Here is a 9,164-nt window from a genome sequence, read left to right on the forward strand (position 1 = left end):
TTGTGAGTTAATGGATAAATTAGGTGTATGCCTGGCTAAATAGATGAGTCTATAGTCTAGACTTAAACTGAGTGAGTGTGTCTGCATCCCGAACAGTGTTGGGGAGACTATTCCATAGTTTAGGAGCCAAATATGAAAAGGATCTACCTACTTTTGTGTATTTTGATATTCTTGGATTTATTAATAAGCCAGAATTTTATGATCGTATTAAACGTGACTGAATATAGAGTATCAGAAAGTCACTTAAGTACTGTGGAGCTAGACCATTCAAAGCTTTGTATGTAGTTAACAGAATTTTAAAATTAATACGAAATTTAACAGGTAGCCAATGTAACTATGATAAAATTGGGCTAATATGATCCTATTTCTTGGCTATAGTCAGCACTCTGGCAGCTGCATTTTGAACCAATTTAAGTTTATTTATTGAACTTGCTGGACATCCTCCCAGTAATGCATTACAATAATCTAGTCTTGAGATCATGAACGCATGAATAAATTATCAGCAACAGAGAGCATGTGTTGTAATTTAGCAATATTTCTCAGGTGGAAGAATGCTGTTCTACAAACATTGGAAATGTTTTTTTTTAAGGACAGATTGGTATCAAATATAGTTCTTTGCTGAAGAAGACGATGTAACAGTACATCCATCGAGAGTCAAATTATATTTTAGCGGCTTGTTTTTAGAGGTTTTTTGGTCCAATCATTAGTACCTCTGTTTTGTCGTAATTGAGTAGAAGGAAATTTCTGGCCATCCAATCTTTGATTTCATTGATACACTGCTAATTTGGAGAATTGTGAATTTTTGTTTGGTTTAGAAGAAATATAAAGTTGGGTACCACTGGCATAACAGTGGAAACTTATTCCATGATTCCTTATATTATCTCCCAGGAGAAGCATGTATAAGGAGAAAAGCAGAGGTCCTAAAACTGATCCCTGTGGCGCTCCATACTTTTGTTTGATTTGACAATTCCACGTTTACACATACAAAGTGGTAGCGGTCTAATGAATAGGGCCTAAATCATGCTAATGCAAGTCCACTAATGCCAACATAATTCTAGCCTATTCAAGAGAATGTCATGATCTATCGTGTTGAAGGCAGCACTAAGATCTAAAAGCAATAGAAGAGAAATGCAGCCCCGATCAGATGATAAGAGCAAGTCATTTGTAACTCTGATAAGTGCAGTCTCTGTACTGTGATGGGGCCTAAATCCTGACTGAAATTGTTCATATACAGTTGAAGTCAGAAGTTTACATACACTTAGGTTGAAGTCATTAAAACATTTTTTTAACCACTCCACAGATTTAATATTAGAAAACTATAGTTTTGGCAAGTCATTTAGGACATCTACTTTGTGCATGACACAAGTAATTTTTCCAACAATTGTTTACAGACAGATTGTTTCACTTTTAATTGACTATATCACAATTCCAGTGGGTCAGAAGTTTACATTCACTAAGTTAACTGTGCCTTTAAGCAGCTTGAAAAACTCCAGAAAATAATGTCAAGCCTTTAGACAATTAGCCAATTAGCTTCTGATAGCAGGTGTACTGAATTGGAGGGGTACCTGTGGATGTATTTTAAGGCCTACCTTCAAACTCAATGCCTCTTTGCTTGACATCATGGGAAAATCAAAAGAAATCAGCCAAGACCTCAGAATTTTCTTCTTTTTTGGGGGGGGGATCTCCACAAGTCTGGTTCATCCTTGGGAGCAATTTCCAAATGCCTGAAGGTACCATGTTCATCTGTACAAACAATAGTACGCAAGTATAAACACCATGGAACCACGCAGCCATCAAACCGCTCAGGAAGGAGACGCATTCTGTCTCCTAGATATGAACCTAGTTTGGTGCGAAAGTGCAAATCAATCCAAAAATAACAGTAAATGACCTTGTGAAGATGTTGGAGGAAACAGGTAGACGAGTCCTATATCGACATAACCTGAAAGGCTGCTCAGTAAGGAAGAAGCTACTGCTCCAAAACCACCATAAAAAAGCCAGACTACAGTTTGCAAGTGCACAGGGGGACAATGATCTTATTTTTTGGAGAAATTTCCTCTGGTCTGATGAAACAAAAATGGAACTTTTTGGCCATAATGCCCATTGATATGTTTGGGGGAAAAAGGGTGAGGCTTGCAAGCTGATGAACACCATCCCAACCATGAAGCATGGGGGTGGAAGCATCATGTTGTGGGGGTGCTTTGCTACAGGAGGGACTTGTGCACTTCACAAAATAGATGGCATCATGAGGAAGGAAAATTATGTGGTTATATTGAAGCAACATCTCAAGACATCAGCCATGAACTTAAAGCTCGGTCACAAATGGGTCTTCCAAATGGACAATGACCCCAAGCATACCTCCAAAGCTGTGGCAAAATGGCTTAAGGACAACAAAGTCAAGGTACTGGAGTGGCCATCACAAAGCCCTGACCTCAGTCTGATAGAACATTTGTGGGCAGAACTGAAAAAGCATGTGCGTGCAACGAGGCCTACAAACCTGACTCAGTTACGCCAGTTCTGTCTGGAGGAATGGGCCAAAATTCCAGCAACTTATTTTGAGAAGCTTGTGGAAGGCTACCCAAAACGTTTGACCCAAGTTAAACAATTTAAAGACAATGCTACCAAATACTAACATGTTATATGCAAACTTCTGGCCCATTGGGAATATGATGAAAGATATAAAAGCTGAAATAAATCATTCTCCCTACTATTATTCTGACATTTCACATTCACTCATACACTTAAAATAAAGTAGTGATCCTAACTGACCTAAGACAGGGAATGTTTTCTACGATTAAATGTCACGAATTGTGAAAAACTGAGTTTAAATGTATTTGGCCAAGGTGTATGTAAACTTAAGTCTTCAACTGTATACTGTTTCTCTGTAGAAATGAATATATTTGGGAGGACACTACCTTTTCTAGTATTTTCGACATAAATGGTAGATGCAATTACACATCGTAAACTGGACTTCAAATTCCTCAATGCCGACCTGCTGTTTACAAACACGCCAGCAGAGCCCTTTGTCTGGGCTGCCCGGCCACGGAAACACAGAAAGAAAAGGAGAAATAGAGCCGGCGTTCTCATCAGAGTAAGACGTCGTGCAAATCGACCCCCGCTACACAGTATTCTACTGGCAAATGTTTAGTCTCTGGACAACAAGCTCTACGAGCTGAGAGCGCGGATCTCTTTCCAACGAGAGACGAGGGACTGCTGCATTATCTGCCTTACAGAAACTTGGATGTCTGCGGAGATTCCAGACTCAGCCATTGAACCCGCGGGGTTCTCCGTGCACTGAGTGGACAGAGCGAAAGACCTCCCAGGTAAAAGCAGAGGTGGTGGTGTATGTTTTATGATCAACAAATCCTGGTGTGATCAGAGGAACGTACATTCTATCAAGTCTTTCTGCTGTCCTGATCTGGAATTTCTCATGCTTCTGTGTCGACCATTCTGACTACCGAGGGAATTCACAGCGGTCATTATCACAGCTGTGTACATCCCGCCACAAGCCGACACAGACCGGGCACTCAAGGAACTGTATGGGAGTATAAGCAAGCAGGAAACCGCGCACCATGAGGCTGCGTTCATTGTGACCGGGGACTTTAACAAAGCCAACTTCAAGTCAATAGCACCGAAATACTACCAACACATCAATTTCAACACACGAGGGGACCGGGTTTTGGACCACTGCTACTCTCCCTTCTGGGATGGCTACAAATCTCTACCCCCTCCCACCATTTGCCAAATCGGACCACTCTTCCATTCTGCTTCTGCCTTCTTACAGGCAGAAACTGAAACAGGAAGCACCCACCCTCAGAACGATCCAGTGCTGGTCGGACCAATCAGACTCTACGCTACAAGACTGTTTTGATCACGCGGACTGGGAGATGTTCCAGTCCGCCTCTGATGACAACATCGAGCTTTACACTGATAGCGTAACGTGTTTCATTAGAAAGTGCGTAGAGGATGTTGTTCCGACCAAAACAATACGGATCTACCCCAACCAGAAACCTTGGATTAATAGCGATGTTCGCAAGGCACTTGATGCGCGGACCTCCGCTTTTAATTCCGGGAATGCGGAGGAGCATAAACAAGCCAGTTATACCCTCCGCAAAACTATCAGAGCAGCAAAACGCCAGTACAGGAACAAGATTGCAGGACAGTTTAACACCACCAACTCTAGAAGCATGAGGCAGGGAATTAATATCACAGACTTTAAAGGGAATAAAAACTCCGCTGTGAACACCGCTGCCTCTCTCCCGGATGAGCTAAATACTTTTTATACTCGTTTCGAGGGAAATAACACTCGCAGCCGAAGCTACAGAGGTTAGTTCACTCTCCGTCTCTGTAGCAGATGTAACCCGATCCTTCCAATGGGTGAATATCCGTAAAGCCGCGGGTCCAGACGGCATTCCGGGCTGCATCATCAGAGCGTGTGCGAACCAACTGGCTGGTGTTTTTACGGATATTTTCAACCTTTCCCTCTCCTTGTCTTTTGTCCCCACATGCTTCAAAATGTCCACCATTGTGCCTGTACCAAAGCAATCCAAAATCACTTGCTTAAATGACTGGCATCCTGTTGCTCTGACCCACATCATCAGCAAATGCTTTGAGAGACTAATCAGAGATTACATCTGCTCTGTGCTGCCTCCCTCACTGGACCCACTGCAGTTTGTTTACCTAAACAACCGCTCCACTGATGATGCCATTGCATCTACACTACACACTGCTCTCTCCCACCTGGAAAAAAGGAACACTTATGTGAGAATGCTGTTTGTAGACTACAGCTCAGCATTCAACACCATAGTGCCCTCCACGCTTGATGTGAAACTCTGGGCTCTGGGTTAAAAAACAGCTCGCTGTGCAGCTGGATCCTGGACTTTCTGTCAAGCAGACGCCAGGTGGTTAGAATGGGCTGTAACATCTCCTCATCAGTGACCCTCAACACTGGAGCCCCACAGGGATGTGTTCTCAGCCCACTCCTGTATTCCCTGTACACACATGACTGTGTGGCAACACATAGCTCCAACGCCATCATTAAGTTTGCTGATGATAGGGGTTCACGTGACGCCATGCGAGAGACAGACGTGTGAGACACGAGCTCTGCGAACTTTGCTAGTTTTTTTATTATTTTCATGTTGTGATCCGGTGAGATTCGATACACCCAGTTACATACTTGCTCTTTGAGGTAAATATGGCAAAGAAGTCAAAATTCTCAGACTCTGGAGACATTAAAAGACACTTACGTGTTCAAGCTGAGGCCTCTGACGGGACTGCGAGCCGGGGACTCGATTTGGATGGCACATCGGGAGAAGATATTCAGCGTCAGTTGTCCAACATGTCGGTGATGTTGACGAAGGTTCTTGCTGACTTGGAGGATCTCGCTGTAATACGTCGATCGATTACAGCGATGGAAACAAAATTCTCCAAGTTGTTTACAAGAGTGACAGAAGTTGAAAAACAAATCGATTATCTTGAGTCATCGGAAAGGGAATTATCCGCTAATCCACCCGCGTTCAAAACAGATTTGGAATTAATTTAGGAAAAACTGGAATATTTCGAAAATATGAGCCGAAGGAATAACATACGAATTGTTGGAATTCCTGAGCATGAAGAGGCAGAGCTATGGTGAAATTCTTGGACGAGTTTTTATAGATCTTGAAGGGATGTTGCAAGCTGCTGGCATCTCTCATGATATAATACTGGAAGGAGACTTTAATCTTTTGATGGACACAGTCCTTGATCATAGTGAAGCAAAAGTGTGTAAACCCCCTTGAGCAACATTGACACTTCACAAGATCTGTAAAAATCTTGGTCTTGGTTTTTTCATCAGTTCATAAGATTTACTCTAGAATAGATTTATATATATATATATATATATATATATATATATATATATATATATATATATATCACACATATACAGGTGCATCTCAATAAATTAGAGTGTCGTGGAAAAGTTCATTTATTTCAGTAATTCAACTCAAATTGTGAAACTCGTGTATTAAATAAATTCAATGCACACAGACTGAAGTAGTTTAAGTCTTTGGTTCTTTTAATTGTGATGATTTTGGCTCACATTTAACAAAAACCCACCAATTCACTATCTCAAAAAATTTGAATACATCATAAGACCAATAAGAAAAACATTTTTAGTGAATTGTTGGCCTTCTGGAAAGTATGTTCATTTACTGTATATGTACTCAATACTTGGTAGGGGCTCCTTTTGCTTTAATTACTGCCTCAATTTGGCGTGGCATGGAGGAGATCAGTTTGTGGCACTGCTGAGGTGGTGTGGAAGCCCAGGTTTCTTTGACAGTGGCCTTCAGCTCATCTGCATTTTTTGGTCTCTTGTTTCTCATTTTCCTCTTGACAATACCCCATAGATTCTCTATGGGGTTCAGGTCTGGTGAGTTTGCTGGCCAGTCAAGCACACCAACACCATGGTCATTTAACCAACTTTTGGTGCTTTTGGCAGTGTGGGCAGGTGCCAAATGAAATCAGCATCTTTAAAAAGCTGGTCAGCAGAAGGAAGCCTGAAGTGCTCCAAAATTTCTTGGTAAACGGGTGCAGTGACTTTGGTTTTCAAAAAACACAATGGACCAACACCAGCAGATGACATTGCACCCCAAATCATCACAGACTGTGGAAACTTAACACTGGACTTCAAGCAACTTGGGCTATGAGCTTCTCCATCCTTCCTCCAGACTCTAGGACCTTGGTTTCCAAATGAAATACAAAACTTGCTCTCATCTGAAAAGAGGACTTTGGAACACTGGGCAACAGTCCAGTTCTTCTTCACCTTAGCCCAGGTAAGACGCCTCTGATGTTGTCTGTGGTTCAGGAGTGGCTTAACAAGAGGAATACGACAACTGTAGCCAAATTCCTTGACATGTCTGTGTGTGTTTGATGCCTTGACCCCAGCCTCAGTCCATTCCTTGTGAAGTTCACCCAAATTCTTGAATCGATTTTGCTGGACAATCATAAGGCTGCGGTTCTCTCGGTTGGTTGTGCATCTTTTTCTTCCACACTTTTTCCTTCCACTCAACTTTCTGTTAACATGCTTGGATACAGCACTCTGTGAACAGCCAGCTTCTTTGGCAATGAATGTTTGTGGCTTACCCTCCTTGTGAAGGGTGTCAATGATTGTCTTCTGGCCACTGTCAGATCAGCAGTCTTCCCCATGATTGTGTAGCCTAGTGAACCAAACTGAGAGACCATTTTGAAGGCTCAGGAAACCTTTGCAGGTGTTGATTAGCTGATTGGCATGTCAAAATATTCTAATTTTTTGAGATAGTGAATTGGTGGGTTTTTGTTAAATGTGAGCCAAAATCATCACAATTAAAAGAACCAAAGACTTAAACTACTTCAGTCTGTGTCCATTGAATTTATTTAATACACGAGTTTCACAATTTGAGTTGAATTACTGAAATAAATGAACTTTTCCACGACATTCTAATTTATTGAGATGCACCTGTATATATATATATATATATCTAAGTCCCTCATTTCATCTGTTGTTGATTGCTCAATTGGAAATATCTTAGTCTCAGATCACGTCCTGGTGAGTTTAGAGGTGTTGCCACATACAGAGAAAAGGAAATCATATAGTTGGCGCTTTAATGTATTCCTTTTGCAAAATCCTGATTTCCAACAAATGTTAAAGTCTGAAATCAATGTTTATATGGAGACCAACTGGTCCTCAGTATCCTCTGTGGGCGTGGCTTGGAAGGCATTTAAGGTGGTTCTTAGGGGTCGGATCATATTATCTTGATCTCTATAGTTCCACGTCTTCGTCTACTGATGAAGATATTAGAAACTTTGTGGAACCATTAGAACTCCCTAAACTGACGAATGAGCAAAAAAACTCTCTTGATTCTGAGATAACCCTGGAGGAACTTGACGAGGTAATTAAGTCCTTACCTACAGGCAAGGCTCCGGGGCCAGATGGTTTTGCCGCTGAATTTTTTAGATCTTATGCTACAGAACTAGCTCCAATTTTGTTAGAAGTTTATATGGAATCATTAAAGAATGGAAAGCTTCCACCAACCATGACACAAGCCCGGATCAGTCTGATTCTTAAAAAGGACAAAGATCCAAGCGAGTGTAAAAGTTACCGTCCAATTTCCCTCATCCAGCTAGATGTTAAAATTCTGGCTAAAATTTTGGCTAACCGATTAAGTAAGGTTATGACATCTCTTATACATATAGATCAGGTAGGGTTTATTCGGGGCCGCAGCTCTTCTGATAACATCAGGCATTTCATCAATATTATGTGGTCAGTAGTGAATGATCAGTCTCCGGTCACTGCCATCTCACTTGACACCGAAAAGGCGTTTGATATGGTAGAATTGGACTATCTTTTTAAGATTTTGGAAATGTATGGGTTTGGGAGTATGTTTATTGGTTGGATCAAGTTACTTTATATACACCCTGTAGCAGCGGTACAAACAAATGGATTAATTTCAGATTATTTTACTCTGGATAGGGGCATCCTTCAGGGTTGCCCTCTTTCCCCATTATTGTTCTGTCTTGCCCTGGAACCATTAGCAGCCGTGATAAGAAAAGATGATGATTTTCCAGGGGTGATTGCGGGAGGTGTGGCACATAAGCTTCTAATTTATGCAGATGATATTTTATTATTCGTCTCTGACCCCACTAGATCTATGCCTTGCCTCCACAGAATTATTAATTCCTTTTCCAATTTCTCAGGATACAAAGTCAACTGGTCTAAATCCGAAGATTTGGCTTTGACAGCGTACTGTCCAGTAACGGCCTTCCAGCCAGGTGCCTTCCAGTGGCCCAAACAGGGCATTAAGTATTTGGGCATTTTATTCCCAACAATTTTGTCTGATTTAGTCAGAGTTAATTTTGACCCTTTAATAAAATGGTTTTCGAGCGATGTAGTCAGGTGGGCTTCATTACATTTATCGATGATTGGGAAGGTTAATGTTATTAAAATGAACTGTATTCCAAAATTTAAATACTTGCTACAGTCTCTCTTATTTCAAGCAATTTGATAGCATAGCAAAGTATTTCATTTGGAGTGGTAAGCGCCCCAGACTACATTTCAATAAATTACATAGGCCAATTGACAAAGGTGGGCTAGGCCTACCCAAGAATTTGTTTTATTATTATGCATTCGGTCTCAGACATTTGGCCCTTTG

This window comes from Myxocyprinus asiaticus, chromosome 32, assembly GCF_019703515.2.
Source record: "Myxocyprinus asiaticus isolate MX2 ecotype Aquarium Trade chromosome 32, UBuf_Myxa_2, whole genome shotgun sequence".
Taxonomy (NCBI): domain Eukaryota; kingdom Metazoa; phylum Chordata; class Actinopteri; order Cypriniformes; family Catostomidae; genus Myxocyprinus; species Myxocyprinus asiaticus.